Here is a 16,006-nt window from a genome sequence, read left to right on the forward strand (position 1 = left end):
TTTATGAAAGAGAAACTGCATTTGACAAATTTATCAGAGTTTTTTTTGAGGATGTAACCAATAGGGTAGTTACAGGAGAACCAGTAGATGTAGTATACTTGGATTTCCAAAAGGCATTTGATAAAATTAATACACAAGGGCTCATGGAGTAGGGGGTAATATATTACCAGAAATAGAGGTTGGTTATCGGACAGGAAGCAGACCTTAAGATAAACAGGGCATTTTCAAATTGGCTGGCTGTGACTAGTGCAGTGCTGCATGGATCAATGCTGGGGTCTCAGCTAATTACAATATATATTAATGACTTAAACAAAGAGACCAAAAATAATGTATCTAAATTTGGTGATCATACAAAGCTAGGTGGGAATGTAAGCTGTGAGGAGGACACAGAGGCTGCAAAGAGATATAGACAGGTTAAGTGAGTGGGCAACAAAGTGGAGTATAATGTGGTAAAATTTGTTCACTTTGGTAATAAAACCAGAAAAGCAAAATATTTTTAAAGGTATGAAACTTGTAAATGTTGATGTTCAAAGGGACTTGGGTGTACTTGTACAAGGAACACAAACTTAGCATGCAAGTACTGCAAGCAATTAAGAAAAGAAAATGGCGTGTTGGCCTTTATTGCAAGGGAATTGGAGTACAAGAATAAGCAAGTCATGCTACAATTGTACAGAGCTTTGGTGAGACCACACCTGGAATAATATGCAGAGTTTTTGGTCTCCATTTTTAAAGAAGGATATACTTGCCTTGGAGGTGGTAAAATTAAGTTTCAATAGGTTTTAAGGAGTGTTATAGAGAAGAGGTGAGGTGTAGAGAAGGAATTCCAGAGCTTGTGAGCCTAGGCAACTGATGGCCTGGCCATCAATGGTTGAGCAATTTATAACTGGGAATGTACAAGAGGCCAGAATTGGAGCAGCAGAGATATCTTGGAGTGTTGTGGTACTAGAGGAGATTACAGAGATAGGGAGAGCTGAGGCCATGGATGGATTTGAAAACAAGGATGAGAATTTTAAAGTCAACACACTGTTGACTTGGCTCCCAGTCAAGCAAGCACAGGAGTGATAGGTGAACAAGACTTGCTATGGTTTAAGACATGGGCAGTAGAGTTTTAGATGACCAGGTTTAGGTAGGGTGGAAACCAGCCAGGAAGACTTTGGAGTAATTGAGTCTAGAGGTAACAAAGGCATGGATGAGGGTTTCGGGAGCAAATGAGCTGAGACAGGGCGGAGTAAGGCGATGTTACGGAAGTGGAAATAAACTGAATGATGGCGCAAACATGAGGTCAGGGAGACAGATGGAGTCAGTAGCTAGGGAACAGACTTTGGAGTGGGGACCAATATTTTAGGCTGAGACAGATCTTTAATCTCTCAGGGAGCTGAGGGATATGGGGAACAGGCAGGAAAGTGGAGTGAAGGTCAATGATGAACCATGTTCATATTGAACAGTGGAGCAGGCTCAAGGGGCTGTATGGTCTACTCCTACTCCTAATTCTCATGTTCTTACAGCCACAGGAGGACTGCACTTGAGCCTCTTTTCAAAAAAAGACAGTTATCATTAAACCAAATTCTGGTCGCTATGCTGCACACATCATGATCCAATCAGCTATTCCAGCACAGACTGAGGTCCGTCGTGTGTGGCCCCTTGCTAGCTCCACTCTACTGCTTTTATTCTAATCGCTCCTATTAGATCCCTCTTAATCTTCTCTGCTCCAGTAACTACAGCACTGGTTTTATTTATCTCCCACAACTATCCTCTTCATGATTTCACCCCTAGTAAATACCTTCTCTCTGGCTCCACTAATCATCTGAAAATGGGGCCCACAACTACAGACAGAACTCCAGTTATTTTTCTATCATTGTCTGTACAGGTTCATCATCATTTCCTCACCCTTAAATTTATGGATCAGGCTCTGAGCATCTTGTACTTGATTGAAAATTTTACTGTTGATGGCATTTTCTTCTCTCTGCTGCACCACCTGACATCTGATTCTATGGAATTCTGTGGCCTCCCTGTTCTTCTTCTTGGGCTGCCACAATCTCTAATTCAGTATCAGCACATTTTGCTATTGTCTCGAAAAGATACATGCCTCCCACAATGCCCCCACAGAAGGGGGAACGGGGGAAGACCGAAACAGAGAAAGAACACACAGTTCCTTAGGGGGAGTGTGGAGAGAGAAAGAGGTACAAAGGAATTGAACACAGATCCTGTGCTGCACCACTATTTCTTGACAATGTGAGAAGCATCCATCTAGCCTGACTTTTTGCCTTCAATCCACACCACCACTCTACCTAAAATATTATGGACCTTAATGTTAAGTCTCTTATGAAAGATTTTAAGAAGAGCCATTTGAAAGTCTAAACAATACTGCACTGTAACTATTAAACTGTGTCAACTGTATTGATGATGATTTTACACTATAAAATACACATTAGCATTGTACATATTTTACAAATTACATTGAACTGTACTTTTTACATACCTTTATGCACATTATATGGATATTTGAACTGCAATTGTACAGATTTAGGCTAAGGTACAGCTTACATTCACAGCACACTTTAGGCAGATGCTGCACTGTCACGATTGCAATAATTGCACTGCTCTTTAAGCAATATCTAGTTGCACAATGGCGGACCTTATTCATCACATTGCAGCTAGCACAACACAGATTACACAGCAAACTTTACATTGTCATTCCACCACTATAGTACATTGATCCAAAAGCATTACACTCTGAATACACAATAATGCTCACATTAAACTAATCAGGAATGAGTGACTGTCAGGAAGTCAAGGAGGACCAAGCAGATGGTACAGGAGCTCCTGGGTGCATCTCACACTCCAAACCAAATTCAGTTCTGAATAGAAAGATGGTTCATCTGGGGAGGGCAGCCAGAGCCAAGTCCATGGGACCACAGATGGCTCAGCAGCACAGGGGGTGCACAAAGAAGATTGGAAAAACCACACTGATGGGGATTCAATAGTTTGGAGAACTGACAGAAGTTCTTGCAACCGCAGACCTGAATCTCAGGTGATATGTTGTTTCCCTGGTGCGGAGGTCAAGGGTATCACAGAGAGGCTGCAGAGCACTTTGAGCAGGGAGGGTGTACAGCCAGTGGTTGTGTTCATACCAGTATCAACAACATAGGTAGAAAGAGGGATGAGATCCTGCAGACAGAGTTTATGGAATTAGGAAAGAAATGAGCAAGCAGAATCTCAAAGGTGGTAATCTCCGGATTACTCCCAGTGCCACGTGATAGTGAGTACAGAAATAGGAGGATAAAGCAGATGAATGCACAGCTGGAGAGATGGTGCAGGAGGGGAAGCTTTAGATTCCTGGGACATTGGAACCAGTTCTGAGTGAACGGCACCTGTAAAGGAAAGATAGGTTGCACCTGGACTAATTTCCTTACAAAGCGATTTGCTCATGCTATTGGAAGGGGTTTAAACTAACTTAGCAGGGGCATGGGAACCAGGGAGTAATATCAGAGAAGAAAACCAAGATACAGAAAGAATTAGGAAAGAGAGATAGCATTTGAGTCAGTAAGAGTAAAGTATTAGTGGGGTCAGAATAAGAGGGAATATGGTCTAAATTTCAGTTACTGTGCATGTATGTGAATGCAGAGAGTGTAGTAAATAATTTGGTGAGCTGCACCTGGAAACATGATGTAGTGATAACAGACCACTGGCTTAAAGGAGGGTAGGACTGGATATTAAATATTCTTGGATACAAAGTGTTTAAAAAAGATAGGGAAGGAAACAGAGGCAAAGGGGTAGCAGCATTGATTAAGGAGAACGTTACAGTGCTGGAGAGAGAGGGAAGTCAAAATGGGTCAAGGACAGAATCTATTTTGTTAGAGCTAAGGAAAAATAGTGTGACTATTATATCGCTGGCGTCATCTATAGACCACCAACTAGTGAGAAAGATAGAGGAATAAATTTGCAGGAAAATTACAGAGAGGTGCAGGAATTCTAGAGTAGTTATAATGGGGGTTTTTAATTATCTTAATATAGACTAGGATAGTAATAGTGTAAAGGGCAAAGAGGGGCAAGAGTTTCTAAAGTGTATTCAGGAGAATTTTCCACATCAGTATGTTTCCAATCCAATGAGGAAGGAGGCATTGTTAGATCAGGTTCTGGGGAAGGAAGCGGATCGAGGGGATTAAGTGTCACTCGACTCATAGATGTTTACAGCACAGAAGGAGGCCATTCGGAAGGAGAACATTTAGGGGACCACAATCATTATATCATAATGTTTAGATTGACTACGGAAAAGGACAAGGAGCAATCTAGACTAAAAATATTTAATTGGATGAGGGCCAGCTTCAATCGGATGAGAACAGATCTTGCCCAGATAAACTTGAATCGAAGATTGGCAGGCAAAATTTCAACAAAACAGTGGGCTGTCTTTCAAGAAGAGATATTTCAGGCACAGTTGAAGTGTATTTCCACAGGGAGGAAAGGTAGGCTAAGAAATCCAGAGCTCCTTGGATGATGAAATAAATAGTGTAAGAAGAAAAGTGATGCGTACGATAGATATCAGGTGGGCAACGTAATTGAGGATCATGCTCAATAAAAAGGTTTGGAGGGGAGGTGAAAAAACAAATCAGAGAAGCAAGAGCAAGAAGAGAGTATGAGAAGAGACTGGCAGCTAACATAAGAGGGAATGCAAAAGTTGTCTTTAAGCATATAAACAGTAAAAGGTTTATTTAAGGAGACGTGAAGCCAATTAAGGCCATTAAAGTTTTAATTAAATGAAATATTTCGCTGCCTATCCAACCTTATGGTTGGTGGGGAGGCGAAAAGGCCAACCTTTGGATTTTTGTGAAACCTTGCCCATGGGTGGAATGAAGTTTCGATCAGTAAAAAGAAAAAGAAAAATTTTTCAAACTAATTTCTAACATGTCCCTGCTCATGTGACAGAGTCACATGAGGGGATATGTTGACATTTTAAAATTCTTTATCTTCTATTTCCAAAATTCTTTAGCTCCTCGAGGCAGCACTGTGCCTCAGGGAGCTTTTCCTGCACGCACTCCTGCGCATGTGCACACTTCCATGCTCGCACTCCTCCCACCCCCACCCTGGCAGCGCCAAGCGCTGCAGTGTGCGTTTCATACTAGCTGGCCTTTAATTAGCCAGCCAACATGAAAACCATGTCGGGGCCCGATTGCGGGCAGTGGTCAGCTTCGTGACTGCTCCTGGACCCACCCGACGAGGGCAAAATTTTGCCATTTCCTTATTCCCCACTATAAATTCCGTCTCTGCCTGTAGTGGGTCCACAGTTGCCTTTACTAACCTTTTCCTTTTTACAGACATATAGAAGCTTTTGTGGTCTGTTTTTATGTTCCTTGCTAGTTTAATTTCATATTCTACTTTTTCTTTATCAATTTCTTGGTCTTTGGTCCCCCTTTTCTGAATTTTAAAATGTTCCCAATCCTCTGGCTTACTACTTTTTTTGGCAACTTTATAAGCCTCTTCCTTTGATCTGATAGCCATGGTTGGAACACCTTTCCTACTGGGTTTTTGTGCCTCGATGGAATGTAAATTTGTTGTAAACCATGTATTAATTTTTAAAATGGTAGCCATTGCCTGTCTAATGTCATATCTTTTAATGCAGTTTCCCAGTCTACCGCAGCCAACTTGCCCCTCATATCTTCATAGTTTCCTTTGTTTAAAGACCTTAAGTTTCAGACTGAACTACATCACTTTAAAACTTAATGTAAAATTCTATTATATTATGGTCCCTCTTCCCGAAAGGCTCTTTTACAACAAGATTATTAATTAGACCTTTCTCATTGCACAATACTAGAATGTGTATTCTACATTCTCGAGTTGGTTCCTCAACAAACTGTTCTAGAAAACCATCGCATATATATTCCAGAAATTTGTCCTCCTCAGCATTAGTGCTATTTGGACTTATTCAGTCTATATGTAGATTGAAATCCCCCATGATTACATGCACCTCTAATTTCCTGATTTATACTGTGTCCTACATTACTACTACTGTTTGGTGGCCTATAAACAACTTCCATCAGTGTTTGCTGCCCCTTGCTGTTTCTTAGCTCCACTCAAACTGATTCCCACCGCTTCCGATCTAAAATCCTCTCTCATTAATGTACTGATCCCATCCTTTATTAACAGAGCAACCCCACCTCCTTTTTGTCTCTTCTTCCTAAATGCCGAATACCCTTGAACTTTCAGTTCCCAGCCTTGGTCTTCCTGTAGCCACGTCTTGGCATTGGCAATTAGATTGTACCTGTTTACTTTTATTTGTGCCGACAATTAATTTACCTTGTTGCAAAAGCTGTGTACATTCAGGTAGATTATCATTAATTCTGACTCATTCTTTTCACAACCTCTAGCCTTAACAGCTGGCACACCCTTATGTTGGTCTGTTCTGTCTCTTCCTGACACGCTTTGACAATCATTTCCCTTATGGCTCTCTTACCTTCTCCTCTTTTAGTCTATCACATCTTCCCTCAACCCCATTATTTAGTTTAAAGCCCTCTCTACTACCCTAGTTGTATGACTCACTAGTATACTGGTCTCAGCATGGTTGAGGTCAAGACCATCCCAATGGTACAGCTCTTTCCCCAATACTGAGGCCAGTGCCCCAGAACTCAAAACCCATTTCTCCTACACCAATCTTTAAGCCATGCATCTAACTCTCTAATGTTATTTACTCTCGCTCTCAACTGCAGAGAACTGTGCCTATCCCCCTCGCTATACTGTCCCACACTACCATTATCCCTGTTAGCTGCCCTGGCTTGAATAGTTTCCTGTATCATGGTGCCATGGTCAGCTTGCTCATCTACCCTGCAGCTCCAATCTCACCTATACAGGCTACAAGCACTGTTGGACAATTGTAAGGACTGAGGCTCCTCCACTTCTACCTTCTCGATCCCCTTACCTGCCTCACTTGTTGTCACACCCTCCTGTCCCTGACCACTGACAAGATGAGAAGACCCTATCGTAAGGGATGTGACAGCTTCCTGAAACAAAGTGTCCAGGTAATATTCCACCCTCCCTGATGTGTCGCAGTGTCCACAGCTCAGCCTCCAGCTCATTGACTCTGAGTCGAAGCTCCTCAAGCTGCAGACACTTCCTGCAGATAAAAGCTAAATACTGCAAATGCTGGAAATCTGAAATAAAAGCAGAAAATGCTGGAAAGACTCAGCAGGTCTGGCAGCATCTGTGGAGAGAGATACGGGGTTAATGTTTCAAGTCTGGATGACTCTTCTTCAGGGCAGATGTGTTTGTACTGGACCACAGTGGCACCCAGGAGCTCCCACATCTACAGTCGCAGCACATCACCTGCCCTGCCACCCTTATTGTATCTTAATTAAGTAGCTAATTAATTTTAATTAATTTTGAATTAAATTTGATTCGATAAAGATGTTCAAAATCATGAAGTGTCTAGAAAGAGTAGATGGGCAAAAACTGTTTCCATTGGTGTAAGGATCCAGAACCAGGTGACACCAATGAAAAGTGATTGGCCATAGCAACGGCAACATGAGTAAAAACTTCTTTGAATAGTGAGTGGTTAGGGTCTGGAATGCATTGCCTGAGTGTGTGGTGGAGGCAGGTTCAAAAGAAAACTGGATCATTATCTGAAGTGAAAAAAATTGCAGAGCTATGAGGAAAAGGCAGGGGAGTGGGATTGTAAAATTGCTGTTACAGGAAGCCAGTACAGGTAGGATGAGCTGAATGATCTCCTTCAGTGCTGTAAACATTCTGTGGTCACTGAGGTCGACACAATGCAATCCACAGATTACACCACTACATTGCACACTCTACTCAGCCCTGCACAGTATATGTACTGTGTACATTACCCTATTACACCTTAACCTGGCAGCATCAGGAATCATGTACTGGAACTTTCTAATCATTCACATGATCCATTGGCTGCTGAGATTCCTGGATGTTTTTCAAGCTGTCAGGCATAGTTATGATGCATCACTGAATGTCACATTCAAGGTCTGATTTAAGAAGCTACTGTGAAACAAGTGGGTTAATAATAAAGTTCCTTAATATTCAGCAACTCACAGCTGGAAGTAAATGAATAGTTCTTTCTGTTTTAAAATTCTCCCTAAGATCCCATCTCCACTGGAGATCACCATCCCATCCAAAATCCTGCCAGACTCTGGGGGAATCCCCCCAGCTAAAACCCCGCCAGACTGTGGGGACAATACTCCTCCCTGCCCTGAGCAGGGACCCCGCCAGTCTGGGGGGGCAATATCCTTCTGCCACTGCAGGAACACACCAGTCTGTGGGGGCAATAATCTCCTCCCCCAATAAGAACACCACCAGTCTGTGGGGGCATTACTACCCTTCCCCCCAGCCAAAACCTCAACAGCCTGTGGGGGTAATAACCCCCAGCCGAAACCCCGCCAGTCTGTTGGAACAATACCCGTCCCTAGCAGGAACACCCCAGTCTGTGGGGCAATATCCCCCCTGCAGTAAACACCCCAGTCTGTGGGGGCAATATCCCCCCAGCAGGAATACCCCAGCTTGTGGGGGCAATATCCCTCCAGCAGGAACGCCCCAGCCTGTGGGGTCAATATCCCCCCAGCAGGAATACCCCAGCCTGTGGGGGCAATATCCCTCCAGCAGGAACACCCCAACCTGTGGGGGCAATATCCCTCCAGCAGGAACACCCCAGCCTATGGGGGCAATATCCCCCCAGCAGGAATACCCCAGCCTGTGGGGGCAATATCCCTCCAGCAGGAACACCCCAACCTGTGGGGGCAATAGGAATTTTGCAACAGTAACTAAATAATAGTTGCCAAAAATGAATTTATTTACAATGATGAAGTTTGAGTAAATCTTACTCCTTGCGGTGAACCAGCTGTTCAATTCATTTCTGATGGTTTTCCCAGAGCAGCTCTTGCCTGGAGAAGGCTCTGAACCTTGGTCAACTCTTTTGCTGAGGGAGGTGGAGGCTGTACTGTGGGTGGAGATGCACTTTCTGCCACAGGGGAAACAGCAAGCCTGTGCTGAGTGATAAAGCTCTGAAACACAGCAACAGTTTCCCAGCCAGCTGTGACCAAACCCATCGTCTCTTCCCCTCCTGTAATTCCGGCACTAGTTTCCCACAACTTCCCTCTCGGCAGAAACTAGTGTCAGTGCTGGTACCTGCCCATTATCCCAGGCAGGGGTCCAGTGCAAACAGTCAGAAACCAAAGCTCTCAATCTTGGTAGTTATTATTGAATAAGATCAGGAGCACAGATTCATTCCAATTAAACACTGGTTTAATTTGTCCTTCACATCACTGGTGAGAAAACAGCAAGATAAAAGATGTCAATAACAAGACAGGGCACTTCCTTTTACAGTGCATATAAAAGGGAGAAGTAAATTGAGAAGCTTTCGTTAGGTCAGGTCTCTGTTAGTCAAATTGGTTGCAAGGCCATCTTGTTAACTGAGACAATCTCAGAGAACTGTTCCTGTTAGGCAGGAACTCTGCTGCCCGTAACCTAACTCGCATTAGGCTCTCACTGGTCTACACTGGCTCCTGATCCAGCTATGTCTCAGATATAAACTTCTCAAATCCCTCCATGGCTTCAATGTTACCCATCTTTGTAACGTCCTCCAGACCAAGAACCCACCAATATCTCTGCACTCCTCCAATTCTGGTCTCCTGCACATCCCCACTTTTCATGGGTCCATCATTGACACCTGTGCTCTCAGCTGCCTTGGCTATGAACTGTGCTGGGACCAGCTGCCTGGCAAATCACATGATTTGTGTCATGGAGAGGGCTTTAAACTAAATAGCTGGGGAATGGATTCCTGTGAGGAGAAATTTAGACAAGGCAATAGTGTAGGGCAGCGATGTAGGTAATGAAAACCAGAGTGTAGCAGGCAGGGACAGATTGTTATGATTCTTGGCCAGACCCCGGTGTAGGGAGCTCCGGTTAAGGACCAATAACATTTTGTTTAAAGTAGATAAAGTTTGAGCTTCAAGAGGCTTACTAAATGAAAGTCACAAGATATCACAGGTTTTAGATAAACAAAAACTAACTTCACTGTACAAGTTCAGAAAGAAAAAAGAATTTACAATATCTATCTTATACTCTAACATTCAGGGTAAGTACGAGGTGCATGTGAATTAACGGGCGAACTGTGGTCAGACATACCACACTCCACGATACATGACAGACATGATCAAAACAGGTTCCATGGATTTCTCAACAACCCAGACATTGCAAGTCAATTTGTCTTTCTCATAAAGGTTTCAAATTTCCACATTTGCAGATCTTTCCTTGGAATTCTCCCCAAAAGTCATTCCCACTCGGTTGGCTTCAACAACAACCCACCTCACAGGGTTTCAATCTCACTTCCTGAGATTCTTTTCCTCTGGATCTTCTAGTACACTCAAGCTTCACTTTACAAGCACAATTTCAGACCGTGCCAAGCAGAACACCGCTGCTCCAAAGGGGTAACTTTGTCCCAATGACCGGCAGCACAGAGTCACCAACCTTCAGCTGCCTTCTTGGATCTTCAGAGCTTCTCCCCAGCCCACTTTGCTTGAAGACCCCTTGCTGCAGCTCTTTCTTGAATTTGGAGCCTTTTCTCTGCTCTTTTAACTGGCCTTAATGGGATCTATTTCTGTCCCCTGGTTTAGTCCTTTACCTGCGATTTCTTTTTAGAACTTCTCCCTGTCACTCTTCCTGGTTTGGGACCTCTCACTGTCCCCCTCCCATGTCGCAGTCCCTGGGACATCTACTTGACAATGGTGTTCCCTTCCAGGTCATCTGACCTGGGACCTTGCGCCGTTTTCTCTTTCTTCCTTCTGCGCAGGTGTGCAGGGCTGGTTCCCGGCCTGAAGAGCATGAAAAACCTGAACTGCGCAGGTGCAGCCAGTTCCCGGCCGGAGTATGCGCAGGAGGCCCAAGGTTCTTTGGGTACCAGAGTTCCTGACCTTCAAAGTTAAGTATAGGTTTCATCACACCTTCCCCCTTGGAAGAAAGAAAGTTTCATTTCTGTGAAGGTTTCTTTATAATGGCTTCACACTTTCTTTCCAAGGACTTAACATCATAACCTTCTAACATATAGCTTATTACATAATTATACAGATGAAATTTTCATTTTGTTTCACAATTACACATGTCATCTTATAAAATTACAAAGGTTTAACCAAGACAAAAGCCAATACATGTAGCAAGTAGAATTAGCAAAATTTAAACATCATATAAGTACCATAGCTTAATGTTTGCATTTCTTTTTCCTTATTCCCAGTCTTTAACTTGGCAAAGAATGTTTTGCTCAAGTCTGCAGCTCAATTGTCATCCTTTTCGTCAGCTGTGGGTGTAATTCCCTCTTCAAGTTCATTTTCTGAACTCAAACGTGGTAAGTTCTCATTTCGAGACAATGAGATCAAAATGATTTCTTTGTGCATTAAAACTCATTTTCCTCTGATCAACATCTCTTTTAGCCATTTCAAGGATGTTAAGATGCTTTTTATGTTCAGACGAAGTGCAGACTCGATGGGCCAAAGGGCCTCTTCTGCACTGTGTGATTCTGTGAAAGTGGCTTCATGCTCCAGCTCGGTTTGATCTTTAACCATTTTAATATCTTGATCCCATTCCAAACGTGTCTTACTTAATTCTCTTCAAGCAACGTCGACCACTTCTTCACTCTGGATTTTTATTGTTCATTCCGGTATTTCAACTTTCGTGCAATTCACGAGCCATATCATTCCACTCCTCTGCAGCTTTGAAATGGTCGTTTGCGAACTGTCCACTTACCTGGATTCCTGCTGTTATACCCTGTGTGTCAACACTGGCAAGCTCTTACAATTCAGTGTCCACGGTCATTGACCCTTCCAGACCGTGTTGTGGTTTTGGTCCTTTCCGTTGACAATTCTTAGTTTTCAATTCTGCAGGACCTTCTGTTGCTTCTGTACTGTCCATTACTGAGGTTAATACAACAGTACTGTTAGTTGGATCAGTTCTTGGATCAACCGGGTCACAATTTGGCAAGTAGTTTTTTTTCATAGGAACAACTTCAGAATTATGACACTCTATCCCAAGTTGTGGAAAAATAGTACTGCCCACAATATCATTGTCCAATATGAAGTCTACATTTGCAATAGGTAATTTTGGAGCAACTGCAACCACACAAGGCCCTTTCTTCAAAGCACAATTTACATTCACTCAATGCAATGGGTAAGACATACACTTCCTCTCAATATCCTCTATTAATACATTCTGATTCAGTGAACTTTCTGATTAAAGATCCAAATCGTTTGCTAACAATAACCTCTGAGCCGAACCAGTATCTCTCGGGTTAACAATTTTTCTAGGCTCTTCCTTGGACAAAAATGGAGTGGGTTCCCTTCCAATATAAACCCCTTGTATTCTTTTTCAGTTCTACCTACTTCTACTGTAAAAACATTAGAAGCACTGGGTTGTTTACAAGCTTTTCCAGGTTCCTGCCCTTCCTTTGACTAGAAGGTCTGCTTGAGACTTTCCCCTGTTTCCATCTCACTCCTTTGGCCTTGGGACCTTTTGGTTCTTTTGGGAAATCTGCAGCTCCCTCTCCCAGTGTCCAGTCTCTCTAGGGTCTTGGCTTCAAACTGAACTTATGACTGCTGTTTCTTTAGTTTTTTTGTGTGTGTTTATGGGATGGACCTGTCTCTCTGGACCACTGTTGCTAGGCAACTGCCCAATTCTTCCACCCTTGTTTGTTTAACCTAGTCGTAAAAAACTTAATTAGAAATGCACGCACCTTTTTAAAGTGAAACTAAAACTCAATTTGACATTCCTTAACACACAGATACAGAAAAACAAATCAAACTTAAACTTTAAAGCTAAAACTCATTCCTAGCATCTACAAATACCAATATAAAACTATCTCTGTCTCCTAACACCTTCCCCTTTGGGGGAAAGAAAGCTCCATAACAATGAAGGTTTCTTTACAATGGCCTTACATCCGCCTCACACAAAATTAACAGCATAAATCTCTAACAATAGCTTATTACATACTGTTCCCCTTCATTTCACAATTAGACATGCTATCATACAATTACAAAGATTTAAGCAAAATAGAGTCAATCAATGTAATAAGATTAGTAGAATTTGCACATCAAAGCATTTTCATAACTCAACTCTTATGCTTTTTCTTCTTATTTCCAGTCTTTAACTCAGCAAGAAGTGTTTCATTTAAGTCTACAGCCCAATCGTCATCTTTGAGCGCTGTAGGCATAATTCCACTAGCTCATTTTCCGACCTCAAATATGGTAAATTCTCATTTTGACTTAGCAAAGTAAAAATGGCATTTTTGTGAGGTAACAGCTCATTTCTTCTCTGGTCAAAATCTCTTTTTGCCGTTTCAAGGATGTTATTGAGATGCTTTTTATGTTCACACAAGAGCGTTTCATATCATTTCTTGGTTTGATCTTTAAACTTTTTATGATATTGTTGTTTCTCCAGATCCCATTTTGAACAGGTAGTTTCCACTTCCTTTTGAGCAATGTCAATTAGGTTCTCCCTGTGGAGTTTCATAGTTCTTTCCAACCCTTCAATTCTTTTGCATAATCCACAAATTATATCGTCCCACTCCTTTCCAGGTCTTGAATAGTCTTTTGCAACCTGTCCACTTGCCTGGATTCTAACTGCTGTATTTTGTATATTAGCACCAGCAATCACTTGTAAATCAGTGTCTCTGGTCGTTGACTTTTCCAGGCCATTTTGCATTTTCAGTCCTTTTTGTTGACAATTCTTGATTTCCAATTCTGCAGGCACTTTAGTTGTTTTCATATTGTACATTACTGAGGTTGATACATCAGTAATTTTACTTGGATCAGTTCTTTGCTCAACTGGACCGTAATTCAGAAAGAGAATTTATTCACAGGAACAACTTTAGAACTGTGACACTCCATAATCACGTTTCCTCTCTTTCATTTTCTCCAGTTTGCATTGAAGTTCTTGAATCTCATTAATCTTTTTCCGACGAAGTTCTAACAGTTCGCTAATTTTGATTTTCAATTCTGCGTTCAACTAATTATCCTGATTTACCAACAATTCCTTGTCCTAATCAAGGCATTTTCCCTGATATTTCATAGAGACTTCTGATGCGTGAAGTTCATCAAGATTTAACTGAAGATTGACCTTTGTTAAATTTGCTTCTAAAGGTTTACGATTTAGACATTTCAAGTCCTCAGTCAAGTGTTCTACTTTCTGTGACTGATTCTCAATTGTTCTCACCAATTAACTTCTTTCATTAGTAAACTCCTCTTTTATATGTGAAAGTTGGTTTGCTACGATAATCTGCAAGTAGCATCTCATTGTGGGCCACAGTAGTTTTCTGAAGTTTGTTAAGGTCAACATGATCAACAGCCTGCTGCAATACAATCACTGCCACATTAGTCTCCACTAGCCAAATCATTACCCAGAATAAAATCTGCCCCTCCCATGAGGTGATTTAGGAATAATTCCCACCAGAACAATTCCATTTACAAAGTGACTTTATAAGCTAACTTTACACAAAGCAACAGGTTTATAAGTTCCATTAATACCTCTTATTAATACTTTTTCCTTCATAAAACTATCTGGAACACAAATTGCATCATCAGCCACCATCAATGATTGACCTGCCCCTGTATCTCTCAGAACTTTAATCTGTTTACCTATTTTGTTGGGACAGTAAGGGAATATTTCTCCCTTTGACACAAAACATCCAGACGCTCTGTAAGTCTGACTTCCTTCACCAGTAATCAAAGAAGAATTCGCTGGACTATTCTAAACCATATCCCCCTTTCCTGTAGGCTCTGAGGGAATAAGTTTCACCTGTACCACTGCTACAGTTTTAACAACCATTTATTTTTCTGATGCAACCTTTCCTGAGGATTCTCTAAGCATTCCCACTACTGCAGTAGGGCTACCATTTAATTTCCAGCAATCTGCCCGAACCTGGTTACAGTACCTTGCTTTCTGGGCTGAGCAGAAATTTCCTGAGAATCCCCAGCTGTCCTTCTCTTCCCTGGCTACTTGCCTTCCTTTCACCTTCCCACCTTCTATCCTTCTCAGGTTTGTGGGGATGACGGGAAAAGAGTTCAGATTTATGGACCAGTTCATAATAATCTGCCATCCCCACTGCCTGTCTAGCTGTTTTAACCCTCTGATCTTCAACATGGGTTCTAACTACAAGAGGAAGTGAATCTTTACATTCTGCCAAGAGAACTATTTCCCTAAGAGCTTCATATGTCGTCTCCACCTTAAATGCCCTTATCCAACAGTCAACATTACTTTACTTCACCCCCTCAAACTCAATATAGGTCTGCCCAGGCTGTGTCCTTACATTCCGAAATTTCTGCCGGTATGCCTCAGGGACTAACTCATACAGACTCACAATAACCATTTTTACTGCATCATAATCCACCGATACCTCTTCTGAAAGTGAAGCCTAAACCTCAATTTTTCCGACCAACCTAGACTGTAAAAGTATGAAAGATTTTTTTTGGCCACTTCATTTGCCACCTTCTCAAATGAAATAAGAACACCTCAACATCCCTTTCCTGAAACTCTGGGAGAGCTTGTACAAACTTAAGCATCTGCCCACTGGGTTTTAGGTTGAAGGTTTCTTCAGCAGCAGACCCTCCCTCGGCATCTGAGATCTCTTTTGCAAGGTCCAGCCTTTTAAACCAGTATTCCTTTGTCCTTCCTTCTTTCTTTCCTCCATTGCTAACTTCTCCGACTGGAGTACGAGTTTTCACATTTCTTTCTGAAATACTGTCTGTTTTTCCTCTTCTGCCCTTTTTCTTTTTCTTTAACCTCTAGCTTTTTCAATTCCAATTCTTTTTCTTTTACATCTACTTAAAGTTTATTCAGTTCCTTTTCATGTTCAAGTTGCTTCATTTGCAAGTGGATCTTAGCTAACTCAGTTGACTCACCCCCTGGAGAACATGATCTCTCTAGTATTCCTTCCAATTTCACATTTGTGCTATTATCTCAACTATATCTACATTCCTCGCTCCTTCAGCTAACTCCAACTCCAACAAGGGAGTTA

The 16,006-nt window shown here is 42.0% G+C and overlaps 1 protein-coding gene across 10 annotated transcripts in view; it reads right to left on the reverse strand.

The window, feature by feature from the left end:
* The window catches only part of LOC121279942 (protein CBFA2T1-like), a 191,811-nt gene that overhangs the window by 118,118 nt on the left and 57,687 nt on the right, over positions 1–16,006 (reverse strand). The gene's annotated exons all lie outside the window — the stretch shown is intronic.

The sequence above is a fragment of the Carcharodon carcharias genome, chromosome 7 (genome assembly GCF_017639515.1).
Source record: "Carcharodon carcharias isolate sCarCar2 chromosome 7, sCarCar2.pri, whole genome shotgun sequence".
NCBI classification, from domain to species: domain Eukaryota; kingdom Metazoa; phylum Chordata; class Chondrichthyes; order Lamniformes; family Lamnidae; genus Carcharodon; species Carcharodon carcharias.